General features: G+C 40.5%; 1 pseudogene; it reads right to left on the reverse strand.

Annotated features, from left to right (window-relative positions):
- Positions 1 to 851: 851 nt before the first annotated feature.
- Positions 852 to 5,518, reverse strand: LOC132522646 (LLGL scribble cell polarity complex component 2-like; annotated as a pseudogene).
- Between the last annotated feature and the right edge of the window lie 13,623 nt (positions 5,519 to 19,141).

Consider the following 19,141-nt stretch of genomic DNA (forward strand, 5'->3'; position numbering starts at 1 on the left):
GGGTTGAGGGGAGAGGAGAATGGGGAGTCATTGTTTAATGGGTATAGAGTTTCAGTTTTACAAGATGAAAAAGTTATGTGAATGTATTTAACACCACTGAACTGTACTTAAAAATGGTTAAGATGGTAGATATCACATTATGTATATTTTACCACAATAAAAAAGAAAAATACAGACTTCCCTGGTGGCACAGTGGTTAAAAATCCTCATGCCAATACAGGGGACACGGGTTCGAGCCCTGGTCTGAGAAAATCCCACATGCCACAGAGCAACTAAGCCCCTGCGCCTCAACTACTGAGCCTGTCCTCTAGAGCCTGCGAGCCACAACTACTGAAGCCCACACGCCTAGACCCCATGTTTTGCAACAGGAGAAGCCACCTCAATGAGAAGCCCATGCACCACAATGAAGAGCAGCTACTGCTTGCCACAACTAGAGAAAGCCCACACACAGCAAAGAAGACCCAATGAAGGAAGGAAGGAAGGACCTACAGAAACTACACAGAAGAAAGAGAGGAATCAAAGCACAGCTATACAAAAAAACAACAAAACACAAAGGAAGACATCAAGAGAGGAAAAGGCAGACAAAATAATTAAAAGACTAACAAAAAGGGGGGAGTGGGGGTTTAAAAACTGTGCAACATTGACAAAAGGACCAAGATAGTCAAGGCCCAGGAAGGGATAGCCCCAAGGACCTGGGGTGTCTCCCCTCCCGAGGCCAGGAGCAGCAACAGGGTGGAAAATGGGGGTCCCCCTACCCCCTGCATGGCCCAGTCCATGGGCCTCTCTAGGTGGGGTGGTACCCCAAGGAAGAGGCCTCAGTAGTGTGTGCTTATCATGCAGCCTGGATGCCCCTACCACTCACTCCACTGCAGAAGGAGATAGAGTGACAGCAACTCAGGAGCATCCTCCCCATTGCTGAGGCTGTAACCCACTTGCTAAGAATGGCCAATTGCCACAGTGCCCTTGGTCTCGCTCCAGCGTGCTCTGGATCTCCTTCAGGACCCTCTCATCACTGAGCAGAGCATGCTCCATCTCAGGCCAACCTCCTCTCCTCTCCATCACCTTGGCTGAGTTCCTGGCTCCACCCAAGGCCTTCTCAGGGCCCAATCCATTGCGGGGGCAGCTGTAGTTCTTTGCTTCTGCCTGAATCCACCAGACACTGGGGCTCAACCAGCCACTTGGTGGAGAGAGAGGAGTGCTCAAATTTGGAGGGTGAGATCAGGTAGAAACCTTGGCCATATTTGGTCAAGATGCAGAAAGCAATGCTGCTGACATCCACTTAGCAGAAGTAGCTATAATGAACCTGGGGCTTGAGCAGGGGCAGTGAGACCACCTGGACATCACCCACGTTGGTGATGACAGCCAGGTGATGTTCCCTATAGTCCTCAGCTCGACAGCTGCGGAAGCAGGCCACAGTGACTCACTGCACCCGCAAGCCCTCTAGGGTGGTTAGCTTCAGCTTCAGCCTGGCACTGACCTTGGGCAGCACGAAACACCTTGAACTGTTCTTCTGACCCAACGAACAGCTGGTGGCTTCCCTGAATGTCCAGGCTCTTTGACAGGTCATGGGCCACTTCCAGGGACTTGAGAAGGGGCACACTGTGTCCGTCCAGCACCAGGATGCCCACCAGGCACCAGCTGCATCTCCTTGGCCTGCTCCGCTCACACCAGCTCACCCATTCTGTGCTCCTCGGGTGTCATGCACAAGGCAAAGGCAAAGACGGTACTACCATTGGTGCCAGCCCACAGCAAGAGGCAGAGGCGAGAGTTGTCCCTCAGGTAGATGTCAGTGAAGTAGAGGGTCCGGACTAAGCCCGTGAAGGTGTCTGCTGCCGAGTGCGCCTCCATCTTGCACTGCACGGGCGCCAGCTCCATGTTCTGCATGTGGGTCTGCTCTGCCTGGTGCTCCCCTCCTGCACATCTCCGGGAGGTCCAGCGGGCCACTGCTACCTTTTGGACACCCGGCTGTAAAGTGTCCAGCGGAAGGACTGGCACAGAGACGTCTTTAGGGACTTCACATGGGACAGTGGGCCCTCCAAGGCTAGCTGATCACTGAGGTGTGTGCACTTGACAAAGACCTGCTGCTACTGCCGGTGGTCAAAGAGGCTGAAGCTGTGGCTGGTGCCGAAGGCCACGAAGTGCCACTGGGAGTGCAGGGCCAAGAAGGTGACCACAACCAGGGGCTGGCACTGCACCAATATGAACGGCTGAAAGCCAGGCTCAAAGCGCACAGGCCCCGGGCAGGCACACAGGCGTTCCTGCCCCTTCCAGCGGTAGCCTTCCTGGTCCTGCAGCAGGTCAGCCTCCACCTGCTCCATGGAGTGCTCCACCTCCTCATCATTTAGCTCCAGCACCCTCACCTGCCCTGCCGTGGTGGCCACAACCAGGTAGCCACTGTATTTGCAGAGGAAAACCTTCTGGATGCCCAGCTGAGGATCGTCACTGTGGGGGTCAAAGGAGCCCACCTTACAGAGCAGGGACCACTCATCCTCGCCCTGGGAAGTGAGGTTCTCACTGGGGTCTGTGTTGGTGAGGAACACCTGTACAGTGCTGAGTTTGTAGAGCAGCAGTAAGCACATGCCACAGGCATCCCAGAACCTCACCATGCTGTCCTCATGCCCCGTGAGTTATGGGCCACTCCACGGTGGAGAAGTGTGTGTTCTGCCAGCTGCCAGCAGTGATGATGTGCTCCCACAGCTTCAGGAGGATGTTGGAGACTTGGTGGGAGTAGGTGATGGCAGAGCAGTTCAGGGAGGCCAGGTAGGGAGGCTAAATCTGCAGCCAACCGGCCGTCTGCAGGTCAATCACCACCAGCTCCTCCTCAGCCAACACCACCTGCGTGTAGGGGTCATCAAAGGCAGCCGCACAGTCCATCTCAACAAGAAGAGTAAAGTCGACAACGCGGGAGATGAAGTCAGAGGCTGTCTGCTGGCTGTTGTGGACCACCGAGATGCAGTGGCAGTCCCCATAGCCAGCCCACAGCATGCCACCCTTGAAGATGGTGAAGGGCAACCCCTGCTTGGTGGTCAGCCAGAAGATGTTGGTAATAGCTTTGCAAGGAAAAGGACCAAAAGGCACACAGCTGTGCAGGGGCTCTGGCTGCTGGCTATCACCGGACATGGGCCAGTGGCAGTAGCTGCTGTCAGAATGGCAGCTATCAGATGACCATCCCACTGCCAGCAGATATTCTCCTGTTGCTGGCTGCTGAGGAAATGACAGAGCACGCGGCTGCCCTGCAGGTCCCAGATGACGATGAGCTCCCAGATGTAGTGAATAAGGATCTGGCTGGGGTGCCACGGATGCTCCTGCAGAGCCTCCACCACCTCAAACACCCACCGGTGGAGGACCTCCTCTGGAAACTATGTTCATAGCAGCACTATTTACAATAGCCAAGACATGGAAACAACCTAAATGTCCATCGACAGATGAATGGATAAAGAAGATGTGATATCTGTGTATATATGTATATATACACACAATGGAATATGACTCAACCATTAAAAAGAATGAAATAATGCCATCTGCAGCAACATGAATGGACCTAGAGATTATCATACTAAGTGAAGTAAGTCAGAAAAAGACAAATACCATATTATATCACTTATATGTGGAATCTAAAACAGGACACAAATGAACATATCTATGGAACAGAAAGAGACTCACAGACATAGAGAACAAACTTGTGGTTGCCAAGAGGGAGGGGGGATGTGGGAGGGAAGTATTGGGAGTTTGGGATTAGCAGATGCAAACTATTATATAAAGGATGGATAAACAACAAGGTCCTACTGTATAGCACAGGGAACTATATTCAATATCCTGTGATTAAACCAAATGGAAAAAAATATGAAAAATATTTATATGTATGATTGAGTCACAATGCTGTATAGCAGAAATTAACACAACATTGTAAATCAACTATACTTCAATAAAAAGTTTTTTAAAAAGAAAAAGAATAGACTAGAAAATATCAAAGTTTATCTCCCATAATACCAATAAGTGTTATTTTATGACACTTGTTTCAGTTATGAGTATAGGCGCACACAAATGACATGGTGGGTTACAATGTTAACCATACTGATACTTGTTACTGTGAGTCACAGTATAAAATGGGTGTTTTTTTCATGGTATAAAATGTTTGAAAGCTACTGCTCTCTGGTACCTAACCTAGAGGGATGCCTAATACTCTATGAATGCTTAGTGAATTGAACAAACTGAGTAGTATGATACAATACATTTATTACAACTTCAAAGCTTCCACTTTAAAAGAATATAAAGTATAATGGCTATTGGAACAAAAGTAAATGGATTCTGGGCTATGTGAAGCTATAGGGGACAGGGTGGAGGAGGAGTAGAGAGGGATCCAAATACTTCCTGTTATATTTCAACAGACTTTCTCCCCAATAACTAAAATGTGTCTATATTTAAGGAAGATTAAATACAATTTTGGCTAAGTTCACTTTGGAAAGCTTTTCTTGTTCACTGAAATCACCTCACGATTATAAAGTTCTACATCTTTAAAATATCTGGTACAGGTAATTCCACCATGATTCACAAAAGGATCTTTCAGAGGAAAAAGCAAACAAACAAAAAAAAACAAAACAAAAACAAAAAACCTAACAAGACAATGAACTCAATGGTAACAGTAAATCTTTTTCTGTCAGTAATTAACATTAAATGAAAAAATATTAAACTCTTTAGTCAAAAGACAAAGAGTGGCTGAACGAATTAAAAAAACAAGACTCAACTATATGCTGTCTAAAAAGGACACACATGGGCTTCCCTGGTGGCGCAGTGGTTGAGAATCTGCCTGCCAATGCAGGGGACACGGGTTCGAGCCCTGGTCCGGGAAGATCCCACATGCTGCAAAGCAACTAGGCCCGTGAGCCACAACTACTGAGCCTGCGCGTCTGGAGCCTGTGCTCCGCAACAAGAGAGGCCGCGATAGTGAGAGGCTCGTACACTGCGATGAAGAGTGGCCCCTGCTTGCCGCAACTGAAGAAAGCCCTCGCACAGAAACGAAGACCCAACACAGCCAAAAATAAATAAATAAAATAAAATAAAAAATAAAAAGGACACACAGGTTGAAAGTGAAGGGATGGAAAAAGATATTCCACGGAAATAGTAACCAAAATAGAGCAGGGTTGGCTATACTTATATCACACAAAATAGATTATAAGTCAAAAATTGTCATAAGAAACAGAAGGACGTTATACTGATAAAAGTGCCAATCTACCAACAAGATATAAGAATTATATATATTACACACATCAGAGCACCTGAATATATAAAGCAAACATTGATAGTTTGAAGGGAGAAATAAACAATATAAGACAAGACAATAATGGTAAGAGACTCCACTCTCAGTAATGGATAGAACATCCAGACAGAAGATCAAAAAGGAAACAGAGGACTTGAACAAAACTATAGACTAAATGGACCTAACATACATACAGAGTAAGTCCCTTACATACAAACCTTCGAGTTGTGAACTTTCGAAGATGGGAACGTGTGTTCGCATGTCCAATCACGTAAATTAGTTCACTTGTCTGGCGTACATTGTCACGTGCATGCATCCTCTACAAGTAGTTGTGCTTCTGTGTACTTTACGGTACAGTACTGTACAGAGTACAGTAGTATAGTATCTTTATTTCAGCTAGATCTGCAAGAGGACGACTTTATTGAACTCCTTACTGTGCAACATGAGGAGATTACAAATGAAGACCTGATGGAACTAGAGGCCCAGAGAAAGGACGAAGAGAGACAAGAGAAAGAAGAAGTAACTGAAGAACCGAAGAGATTCACGATGCAGGAAATGGCAAGGGGATTTTCTTTATTTGAGGAGGCACTGTTAGTTTTTGAGGCATAGGACCAGAACATAGAACAGTACACGAAGGTTGCAGCAGCCATTCAGAATGCAATCCAGTGCTACCATGTCATCTATGATGAGAAAAAAAGAGCTACCACCCAGACATCACTGGTTCATTTTTTCAAGAGGGTAGACAGAATTAATTCCAGCAAGGAACCAGAACCTGTGCCATCGTCAGGTGTGAGTGAAAACTGCAGCTTGCCCTCTGTCTCCTATTGTTGATCCTTCAGCTGTACCATCTCCCACCTCCTCTCCCTCCTCCAGTCAGTAACTCTTCTTGCCTGTTCACTCAACGCCAGCCCCTGTATGCCAGCTGTTGTACTGTACACTGTACTTTTCAAGGTACTGTACTGTAAGATTAAAAATGTCTTCATTACTTTTTGTTTATGCATTATATGTGTGAAAAGTATTATAAACCTATTACAGTACAGTACTATATAGCTGATTGGATTAGTTGGGTGCCTAGGCTAACTTTGTTGGACTTACAAACAAATTGGACTTACAAATGTGCTCTCAGAACAGAACTCGTTTGTATGTAGGGGACTTACTGTATAGAACATTCCACCCAACAGCAGCAGAACACATTCTTCTCAAGTGCACATGGAACATTCTCCAGGATAGCTCACATTTAGGTTACAAAACAAGTCTTAACAAATTTAAGAAGATTGGAATTATACCAAATATCTTTTCTGACCACAATGGAATGAAACTAGCAGTCAATAGTAGACAAAAAACTGGAAAAATGAACAAATGTGGAAATTAAACAACAATAATCTTGAACAACAATTGGATTTAAAAGGAAATTTGAAAATACCTTGAGATAAACAAAAACACAACATATCAAAACATATGAGATTCAACAAAAGCAGTACTAAGAGGGAAGTTTATTGTCATAAATGCTTCATTAAAAAAGAAAAAAAATCTCAAACAACCTAACTTTACACTCCAAGAAGCTAGAAAAAGAATAAATTAAGCCTACAGTTATAAAAAAGATGGGAATAAGAAAGATCAGAACATAAGTAAGTGAAATAGAAAATCAAGTGGAAAAAAACAATGAAACTAAGAGCTGATATTTTGAAAAGATAAATAAAATTGACAAACTCTTAGAAAGACTAAGAAAAAAAGAGGTGACAAAATAAAATGAAAGAGAAGACATTAAAAAGGATGCCACAGAAATTAAAAAGATCATAAGTGACCAGTATGAACAATTATACACGAACGAACTGGATAATCTAGAAATGATGGATAAATTCCTAGAAACATACAACCTACCAAGACCTAATCATAAAGAAAAACAAAGTCTAGGGAGTTCCCTGGTGGCCTAGTGGTTAGGATTCTGGGCTTTCACTGCTGTGCCTGGGATCAGTTCCTGGTCAGGGAACTGAGATGCCACAACTTGCATGGCACAGCCAAAAAAAAAAAAGTCTCAACAGACCTATAACTTGTATGAAGGTTGAATCAATAATCAAAAATCTCCCAAGGAAGAAAAGCCCAGGACCAGATGGCTTCACTAATGAATTCTACCAAACACTTTAAAAGAATTAATGCCAATCTGTCTCAAGCTCTTCCAAAAACTTGAAGAGAAGTATACACTTCCAAATTCATTTATGAAGTCAGCATTATCCTGATACCAAAGCCAGAAAAAGATACTACAAGAAAAGAAAACTACAGGCCAATATCCCAGATGAATACAAATGCAAAAAAAAACCAAAAAACAAAATACTAGCAAACCAAATTCAACAGCTTTTTTAAAAAGGACTGTAGATCATGACCAAGTGGGATTTATCCCTGGGATGCAAAGATGTTGGTTCAACATATACAAATCAATAAATGTGATACACCACAATACCAGAATATAGAATAAAAATTACACAATCATCTCAATAGATGAACAAAAAGCATTTGATAAAATTCAAATATCCTTTTATGATAAAAACTCTCAAAAAACTAGGAATATAAGGAAATTACCTCAACATAATAAAAGGTATATATGACAAGCCCACAGCTAACCTCACACTAAATGGTAAAAAATTGAAAGCTTTTCCTTTAATATTAGTAACAGACAAGGATAACTGCTCTTGCTACTTCTATTTAACATAGTACTAGAAATTATAGCTAGAACATTTAGGCAAGAAAAAGAAATAAAAGGCATCCAAATTGGAAAGAAAGAAGTAAAACTTTCCATGTTTGCAAATGACAATATCTTATATATAGAAAAAAGACTACACCAAGAAACTGTTAGAACTAATAAATTCAGTAAATTTGCAGGATACAAAATCAACATACAAAGATCAGTTGTATTTCTATATACCAACACTGAACTATCTGAAAAGAAAATTAAAGAAACAATCTCATTCATAGTAGCATAAAAAACAACAGCATATTTAGGAATAAATTTAAACAAGGATGGGAAAGACCCATGCACTGAAAACTATAAGACGTTGATAAAGACACAAACAAATGGAAAGATATCTCATATTCATGGATTGAAGAATTAATATTGTTAAAATGTCCATACTACCCAAAGTGATCTACAGATTCTATGTAACCCCTATCAAAATTCCAACAGCATTTTTCACAGAAGTAGAAAAAGCAATCCTAAAACTCATATGGAAACACCAAAGAACCTGAATAGATAAAGCAATCTTGCAAAACTGGAGGCACTCCACTTCCTGATTTCAAAATATATTACAGAGCTACAATAGTCAAAACAGTACTGTACTGGCATAAAGACAGAGATTTGGACCAATGGAACAGACTAGAGAGCCCAGAAATAAACATATGCATACATGGTCAACTGATATTTGACAAAAGTGCAAAGAATACACAATGGGGAAAGGATAATCTCTTCAACAAATGGTGTTGGGAAAACTGAATATTTATATGCTAAAGAATGAAATAATACCCTTATCTTATACCATACACAGAAATCAACTCAAAATGGATTAACATTTAAAGAAGAATTCTGAACGTGTAAATCTCCTAGAAGAAAATGTTGGGGAAAAGCTTCATTGGTCTTGAATATGATTTTTTTGTATATGACAACAACAGCCGAGGCAACAAAAGCAAAACAGTCAACTGGGACTACATCAAACTAAAAAGCTCCTTTATAGCAACAGAAACAACAGAGTGAAAAGGCAATTTATGGACTCAGAGAAAATAGTTGAAAACTATATAACTTATAAGGGGTTAATATCCAAAATATGTAAGGAAGTCCTACAACTCAACAGCCAAAAACCAAAACCTGATTTTAAAGTGAACTAAGGACTTGAATAGGCATCTCTCCAAAGCAGACATATAAATGGCTATCAGGTATATGAAAAAATGCTTCGGGGCTTCACTGGTGGCGCAGTGGTTGAGAATCTGCCTGCTAATGCAGGGGACACGGGTTCGAGCCCTGGTCTGGGAGGATCCCACATGCCACGGAGCAACTAGGCCCTTGAGCCACAACTACTGAGCCTGCGCGTCTGGAGCCTGTGCTCCGCAACAAGAGAGGCCGCGACAGTGAAAGGCCCGCGCACTGCGATGAAGAGTGGCCCCCGCTTGCCACAACTAGAGAAAGCCCTCGCACAGAAACGAAGACCCAACACAGCAAAACTAAATAAATTAATTAATAAACTTCTACCCCCAACATCTTCTTAAAAAAAAAAATGCTCCACAGTCTATAACCATCAGGGAAATACAAATCAAATCAAAGCCGCAATGAAATATCACCTCACTCCTGTAAGGATGGTTATTATTTAAAAAAAAAAAAAAGGAAAAGACCACAAGTGTTGGTTAGGATGTGGAGAAATTGGAACCCTTGTGCACTGTTGGTGGGAAAGCAAAATAGTGTAGCCACTATGGTTAACAGTATAGAGGTTCCTCAAAAAATTAAAAACAGAACTACTGGGACTTCCCCGGTGGTCTGGTGGTTAAGAATCTGCACTTCCAATGCAGGGGGCATAGGTTTGATCCCTGGTCGAGGAACTAAGATCCCGCATGCTGTGTGGTGTAGCCAAAAAATAAAAATAAAAATAGAACTACCATATGACCAAGCAATCCCAGTTCTAGGTATTTATCCAAAAGAATTGAAACTAGGATCTCAAAGAAATCTCCCATGTTCATTACACTCCATTATAGCACCAGTCACAATAGCCAAGACGTGAAAAAGCATGAATGTCTATCAACAGATGAATAAAGTCATAGTGGTATACACATACAATGGATTATTATTTAGCCTTTAGAAAGAAGGAAACTCTGCAATATGTGACAACATGGATGAACCTTGAAGATATTATCCTAAGTAAAATAAACCAGTCACAGAAAGGCAAATATTGCATGATTTCACTTATACAAGGTACCTAAAATAGTCCAGTTCATAGAATCAAAATGTGTAATGGTGGTTTCCAGGAGCCAGAGAGAGGGGATGTGTGAATTATTAATCAATAGGCATAAAGTTTCAGTTAAGCAAGATGAATAAGTTCTAGAGATCTGCGCTACAACACTGTATCTATCCTATAGTCAACAATACTGTATTGTATACTTAAAAAACTACTAAGAGGATAAATCTCATGCTAAGTGTTCTTATTAAAATTAAACTCTGAAATGGGTTAAAATCAATGTGTTGACAGGACTGTGTTCCTTTCTGAGGCTCTGTAGGATAATTTGTTTCTTGCCTTTTCCACTCTCTAGAGGCCTTCCACATTCCTTGGCTTATTGCCCTCTTTTTTCGTCTTCATAGCCATCACCATCGGACTAAGTCTTTCTCACACTGCTAGCTCTCTGGTTCTTTGTTATGCCTCTCTCTTCAATTTATATAAATTATAATTACATTGGGACCATCTGGATAATCTAGGATAATCTCTCTACACATGGCAGAGTGAATAATGTCCTCCAAAGATATCCAAGCCTGAGTTCCTGGAACCTATGATTGCTACCATATATGGAAAAAGGGACTTTTGCATATGTAATTAAATTAAGGATTTTGAAATGGGGAGATTATCCTAGATTATCTGGGTGAACTCTAAATATACTTGCAAGTGTTCTTATAATAGGGAGATTGAGGGAGATTTCATGAAAGAGAGGTGAAGGAGATATGACAGAAGCAGAGATTAGAGAGATGTGCTTCAAAGATAAAGGGGCCCCAAACCAAGGAATACAAGTGGCCACTAGAAGATGAAAAAAACAAGAAAAGGGACTTTCCATTCAGAGACTCCAGAAAAAAATCAGCCCTGAAAACATTTTGACTTTAGCCCAGTAAAAACTGATGTTGGCTTTCTGACATCCAGAACTGTAAGAGAATAAATGTGTGTTGTTTTAAGCAACAGAACTTGTAGCAACAATAGGAAACTAATATACCATCATCTCAAGGTCTGTGGATTACCAACCTTAATTCCATCTGAAACCTTCATTCCATTTTTCCATTCCATTTTGAATTTAATATAGTCACAGTTTCCAGGAATTAGGACATGGACATCTTGGGGGTAAGGGCATTATACTGCCTACCACAACTTTAAACACAGTGAAAGTCCAGGTGAACAAAATATGTCAATGTCAAACATTAACAGAAAATGTAGGAGAATGTGTTCATAATCTTGGGTGTGTAAAAGGCCTTAAGACAACAAAGTTGTTAAGATATCTTTTTAAAAAAATGATACATTTGCTTCCATCAAAGTTTTAAAATTCTGTAAGCTAAATAATACGATATATAAAGTAATAATACAAGCGACAAGCTGGCAGAAAACATTTGTAACATATATAACCAAGCATTAATAGCCCATTTTATACTAGTAAAAAATAGAAAACGACTTAAGTTTCCATCATTAGGGGAATGATTAACTAAATTGTACATTTATCCATACAATAGGTTACCTACAGCAGTTTAAAAGAATGAGGGAGAATCTTTCTGATTCTTTGCAAAAATCTCCAAGACATATTGATATTTTAGACAGTTATAGAACAGCATGTACTGTGTGATGCTATTTTAAGGGGGGAAACAACATGCACCAAACAAAGTCATAAAGTATTTCCCCCAACTTTATGAGGATATCAGCAATTACCTCTGGGGAAAAGAGTAGCAGCAAAGGGAAACATTAATTCTGTTCTATAACATTTGAATGCAGACACATTCATGTATAAACTGCATAATATTTTTTAAAGCACAGTTTTGTCTTGCTCATCACTGTATCCAAGCAGCCTGCACAGTACTTGATATGTAATGTTTGTTTAGTGAATGAAATCCAAAGGGATGGGACTTATTGCTAATGCTAAATCCCGTGCTGGTGAGAAAATGCCCTGGTTATACCTAAATTCTTCCTGCTTCAAGCCCCGTTTGGTCTTCCTTTGGGAACTGCTTTGGGGAAACTGGAAGCCTGAGCCAGAAGTGTGTGCATGCGTGCACGTGCTAGCATGTATAATAATTTATATTCTTTATGTTTAATCCAGACAACAAGCCTGCAAAGTAGTCACCCTCATACCCATTTTACAAATGAGGAAATTAAGGCTTAGATAAGGGACTAACTGAATAACTTACCCTGGAGTTTTCTTTTTTCTCTTCCTGTAAATGCAATTTTGACAGTTGCAGAATTCTTACAAAACAGAATGTGGTCAGTTCAAGAAACAACTTCCTTCTACCAGTACTTGACTTGCTTTATTAGTTATTTGTTTTACTAGTATTAGATAGTTCATACATTTGCTTTTAAAACTGGCAGTAAACTGTATTCAGTACATCTACTTCCCTCCCTTGAGACAATAGTCAACAACTTTTTGTGTGTCTTTCCAGAAATATTCTATGTACATACAAGCACACATACAAATATTTCTAAGTTTAATTTGAAGCATTTTACATACATTATCCAGTACCTCTCTTATTTCACTCAACAGTGTATCTTGGAAATCATTACATATTTGCTAGATCTGCTACATTCTGGACCATAGCTGTACATGATTAATTTTAGAGAAACCTCATAATTTAATTAATCCCTCCTCATTTATGGCCACTGAAATTGTCTCATATCTTGTTATTACAAAGCTACAGTGGCTATTGTTATACATGGGCCATTTTGCACATGTGCAGATGTATCTGCAGAATAATTTCTAGAGGAGCAACTGCTGAATAAAATAGATGTCCCTTAAAATTTTTCATGGATATTGATAATTTTCCTCTGTAGATGTTATATAATTTCACTCTCCCCAAGTAATGTTTATTCGTACCCCACCTCCAACACTTGGTAACATTTTCTTATACAAGAGGGAAAAGACAGAAAAAAGAAAAGAAAAAATCTATTTCATTTGCATTTGACACCCAAAGGTAGTTTCTTCAACCTTGCCCAGGGGCAAGTTGCAGTTCCATCAACCCCCCATTTCCTGCAACTGTACTACTTTTCAACTGAAACTGTGAAAACTATTCCCCTCTCTTTTACTTTATACGTGATTGATCTACTTCATGTAGCACTCGGCATGGAAATTATTAATTCTGCTCTTCTATTTAAAAGATATCACTCCTTTCAAACTGATCGACCCCTCACAATCCTAGGTCACTTTCTGAGGGCACTTTCCAGAAATTTCCACCTTTGGTTCTGTGGTGTAGCTACTGCCTCCTCCTGAGAACTATTTACCTGAGGTACTTTTCCTGGCAAAAAAGAAACACACTGTCCCCATTTCTTTCTTCCCCCACCTTTCATCAATCTCAAGTGTTTTCCTTAGGAAAACACTTTATTTCATTATTATTTAGCTTTGTGCAAACTAGTTTCCCCAGTTCCCCAACTACAAAGATAGACTCCTTGATTTCTAAGGCCAAATCTATTTTTTCTTACTATTCCTATACAAAGCTCGAAAATATGGCAACTGATAAAAAAAACATTTTACATATTAAAATAGCTTTAAAATTATATAGCAACTAATAGTAACTTAGAGGTTAGCAGGTAGAGGATCCTGAGATGTACTTCCTGGTTTGCTAACTTCAAATTTCATCTGTGACAACAGTTTTCTCACCTGAGTTATTAACAACAACAACAACAACAATCATTTCATTATATGATTTATAGTAGGGAGCACTATTTCTCTCTCTCTCCTCACCTCCAATAAAGAAAAAAATACTATCACTAGCTTTTTCTGGGTAGAGTTAACATGTTGATTTGTTCTCTTATTCACTACAAAAATCTTTCTGGCAATCTTTACCAAATCAAAGCTATTTGGCTTGGTTGGAAAACAGATGTGATTTCAGTCCATTAAGAAATTTGTCTTTGTATGAGGGGAAAGATTTTCTCAGAAGGTAACTAGAACAGAACATTGGTAGATTCATGAACAGTACCAGTACTTTGTTTTGTTTTTATCTTTCCTTAGAGATGGTGAGTAGTCCTACTGCCTGGCACAGTGCCTGGCATACAAGAGGTGCTCAATAATTATCTCTTGAGTCAATTAATGAAAAAGATTACTTACAGAGAAAGAACTCCTCACATTCTTCCCCCTCAGCTCTCACATATCTTTTTCTAGTAAACTGGAGTGCAAACAGGGTCGGGAGGAGCTCCATTATCCACCTGAATGGAGACAGAGGTTAGGGAATGATTATTCTGTTTGCTCATAAATACCTTAAAGATATTAATAAACAGAGGAGATAACTTAAATAATTTCAGGTAGCAGTCCACAGGCAGAAAACGTAAATGCAGACTTGCTCCTTGGCTGCGATCCCTCAAGAGAAACAATTCTCTAAGAGCAAGCCGTCTACAGACAGAACTGGGGCAACACCCGATGATTTAGTCAGCTATTTAAAGAAAAGACTATTGAGATTTCAGAAAACAGACTAAATTACTGTAAGGCAGTTCACTCAAAGAAAAGTTCAAATAGAAAACAAATGGAATAATAATATTCACTTTAAAATATGTATGTTTGCTTATTGCGCGAACGTTATTGCTTAAATCCGGTACGTGAGTTCGGGGAGGAGGTGCTTCCTTTCCCGCCGGCCGCCCAGCCTACGCGGGCACCTGGGAGACGCGGCCGAATCCAGGGCTACTCTCTGGGGCCTCGGGCTCCCAGGTCGCTGCACCCGGCGCACTCCCCACTGAAGCTAGAAAAATGCCTCAGTCCGGCAGTACCTTTTTTTCTTTCCTCCACGGCTGATTGGCTCCGAAGTTTCGTCCGTTATTACGGGAAAGCCCCGGCCTCCGACCTCCTAGCCGAGCTGCGGTCCCGCAGCCTCCCCTCCGGCCTCAGGGCCCCAGCCGTCTAGCATAGAACCCCTCCCTCTTTCCTCTTCCTCGCTCCCTTTCTCTCACCCTCCTCGCTCTCTCTTTTCTTTCTTTCTTTGTTTTTTAAACCAGAGAAAGCCGCCGAGTTTCTCGGCCCGCTCTCCGGGGGCCCCGGCCCAGCCCCGCGCGTTTCACTTCCACGTCGCTCCGGCGGCGCAAGCGGCCGGCCGGGCCGGCGCTTTCCGTGCTCTGGAGAGGCGCACATGCACGCTCTGCTCTGCGAGCGCAGGTTCGAGCGGAGCTCTGGTTGGCCGGAGGCCCTTGGGGCTTACAAGTGAGCGTCCGTGCTGCCCCTGAGGCGCTCCAGCCTGCTGGCTCTAGCCTGATGACTGCGTGTGAGGAATCTCCAAAGGAGAAGAGCAGGGTGTGCGTGCGTGCGTGCGTGCGTGCGCGCGTGCGTCTAATAAAGTTGAGGAAAGAAGAGCCACCTCTTAACAGTGCAAAAAAGAGAAAGGGGGAGGTGGAGACAATTTGGAGGGGAGTAGCTGACTGTTAGAGGGGGCTTCAGAGAAGTAGTGGGGGACAGGTAACCCAGAAAGTGGGAAGGCGGGGCATGGAAGACTTGCGTCCCAGTCACAGAGGATGTATGGAGGAAGGAACTTGGCACATTAGAGGCATTTTGCCATTCTGCTCGAAAGCAAAACAAAACAAAGATTAGAAGGGACGTCAATGGAAATGGCAGAATAGGAAGCTGCACGGGCCCATCCCTACACAGAAACCCCAAAAAAATAAGTGTCAGAATTGACTTTGTGGGAACTCTGGGAAATAGCTGAGCGTTTGTAGCATCCAAGTGAATCCTCAATCAAGAAAAAGATGACTTAAACACAGCATAATGGGGACATTACTAGCGAATTTAAGGGAATAAAAAGGATTATGAGAGAAAACTCTGAACAGTGTACACTAACAAGTTAGGTAACCTAGATAAAATGGGCAAATTCCTAGAAACATACAGACCACCAAAACTGATTCAAGAAAAAAAAATAGGAAATCTGAACAGCCTTAAAACAAGAGATTGAATCAGTAGTTTAAAAAACAAAACAAACAAACAAAAAACCCTTCTGACAAAGAAAAGTCCAGGACCAGATAAGATGGCTTCACTAGTGAATTGCATCAAACTTTTAAGGAACAATTAACACTAATCCTTTTCAAACTCTTCTAAGAATAGAAAAGCAGTGAACACTTCTTAACTCATTTGATGGGGCCAGCATTACCTGATGCCAAAACCAGAGACATCACAAGAAAAGAAAATTTCAGACCAATATCCCCTATGAATATAGATGCAAAAAATCCTCAATAAAATCCTTGCAAACCAAATCCAGCAAAATGTTAAAAGAATTACACACCATGACTAAATGATATTTATCTCAGGAGGGATTCAACATACAAAAATCAATCAATGTAATATACAGTATTAATAGAATGAAGGAAAAACATAACCATCTCAACTGATGCAGAAGAATAATTTGACAAAATCCAACACTTTTTCAGGATAAAAACATTCAACAAACTAGGAATAAAGAGAACTTCCTCAATCTGATTAAGGGCATTTATGAAAAAAAAAAAAACTACAACTAACATCAATAGTGAAAGACTGAAAGATTTCCCCCTAAGATCAGGAACAACAACAACAAAAAGAATGCCTGCTTTTGCTTCTTCTATTCAAAATTGTATAAGCAGCATTGTCCTGAAAGTTCTAACATGAGCAATAAGGCAAGAAAAAAGAAATAAGAGGCACCCTGGTGGTCCAGTGGGTAAGACTCTGCACTCCCAATGCAGGGGGCCTGGGTTTGATCCCTGGTCAGGGAACTAGATCCCACATGCCACAACTAAGGAGCCCACGTGCCACAACTGGGACCTGGTGCAGCCTAAATACATAAATAAATAAATATTAAGAAAAAAAAGAAACAAGAGGCATCCAAACTAGAAAGAAACAAGTAAAACTACCCCTCTTTGCAGCTGACATGATCTTATATAGAAAATCATAAGGAATCCACAAAAAACTATTAGGGCTAATAAACAAATTCAGTGAAACTTCAGGATAAAAGATCAATACATGAAAATTAATTGTATTTCTAAACACTAGCAATGAACAATCCAGATAGGAATCTGAGAAAATTCAATTTTCAGTAGCATCAAAAAGAATAAAATACTTAGAAATAAATTTAACCAAATAGGTGCAATATACATGTACACTGAAAACTACAAAACATTGTTGAATTAAAGAAGACCTAAATGAATGGAAAGACATCCTGGGTTCATGAATTAGAAGACTTAATAGTGTCAAGATGGCAAAAGTACCTAAAGTAATCTACATATCCAGTGCAATCCTTATGAAAATCCCAATGGCCTTTTTTTTGGTAAATGAAAAAGCTGATCCTGAAACTTACATGGGATTGCAAGGGAACCCAGATATGAACTTGAAACAGGTCAACATTATTTTGAAAAGAAGAACAGAAATGGAATACTCACACCCCCCAATTTCAAAACATACTGCAAAGCTACAGTAATCAAAGCAGTGTGGAACAGACATTAAAAATACACATATACCTCAGTGGAATAGGATTGAGAATCCAGAAATAAACCAATACATCTATACTCAATCGATTTTTGACAAGAATCCCAACCCATTCAATTGACAAAGAACAGTCTCATTAATAAATGGTGATAGGACAACTGGAGGTCCACTTGCAAGGGAAGGTAGAACCCTACCTTACACCATATGCAAAAAAATACATCGAAATGCATCAAAGACTTAAGTGTGAGCTATAAAACTCTAAAAGTCATGGAAGAAAACATAGAGGTAAATCTTCAACAAGGACCTACTATATAGCAAAGGGAACTCTGCTCAATATTATGTAACAACCTAAACAGGAAAAGAATTTGAAAAAGAATAGATACATGTATATGTATAACTGAATCACTTTGCTGTACACCTGAAACTAACACAAAATTGTTAATCAACTCTACTCCAATATAAAATACAAAGTTAAAAATAAATAAAACATAGAGGTAAATCTTTGTGACCTTGGGTTTGGTAATGGAGTCTTGGATATGACACCAAAAGCATAAGCAACAAACAAAAAAACCAAAATTAATTAGGCTTCATCAAAACTAAAATCTTTTGTGCATAAAAGGACACTCTCGGGACTTCCCTGGTGGTGCAGTGGATAAGACTCTGCGCTCCCAATGCTGGGGGACCGGGGTTTGATCACTGGTCAGGGAACTAGATCCCACATGCATACCTCAACTAAGAGTTTGCATGACACAACTAAGGAGCCCATGTGCCGCAAGTAAGGAGCCCCCTTGCTGCAACTAAGGGGACTGCTACAACTAAGGAGCCCCCCTGCAGCAATTAAGACCTGGCACGACCAATAAATAAATATTTTTTAAATAAAAAGGACACTATCAGTAAAGTGAAATTACAGCAGATACAATGAAAGAAAAAATTATGAATCATATATTTGATAAGGATCTAATATCTATAATATACAAAGATTTCATACAACTTAACAGCAAAAAGAAAAGCAACCCAGTTTTTAAATGGACAAAGGACTTGGAGAGACATTTCTCCTAAGAAAATATACAAATTACCAATAAACACATGAAAAGATACTCAACATCTGTAGTCATTAAGGAAATGTAAATCAAACCCACAATGAGTTACCACTTCATACTCACTAGGATGGCTTCTAAAAAACAACAACAACAACAGAAAATAACAAGTGCTATTAAGGATGTGGAGATATTGCAATTCTTGTACATTGCTGGTAGGAATGTTTAATAGTGCAGCTGCTGTGGAAAACAGTTTGGCAGTTCCACAAAAAGTTTAACATATTATTATATGACCTAGCAATTCCACTCCTAGGTATATACCCCCGAAATTGAAAACAAGTATTCAAAAAAATACTGGTATACAAACATTCACAGCACTATTCACAAAAGCCAAAAGGTAGAAACAACCCAAACGTTCATTACCAGATGACAAGATAAACAATGGAATATTATTCGGCCATAAGAAGGAGTGCTACATGCTACAACATGGATAGAC

Source organism: Lagenorhynchus albirostris, chromosome 7, assembly GCF_949774975.1.
Source record: "Lagenorhynchus albirostris chromosome 7, mLagAlb1.1, whole genome shotgun sequence".
Classification (NCBI taxonomy): Eukaryota; Metazoa; Chordata; class Mammalia; order Artiodactyla; family Delphinidae; genus Lagenorhynchus; species Lagenorhynchus albirostris.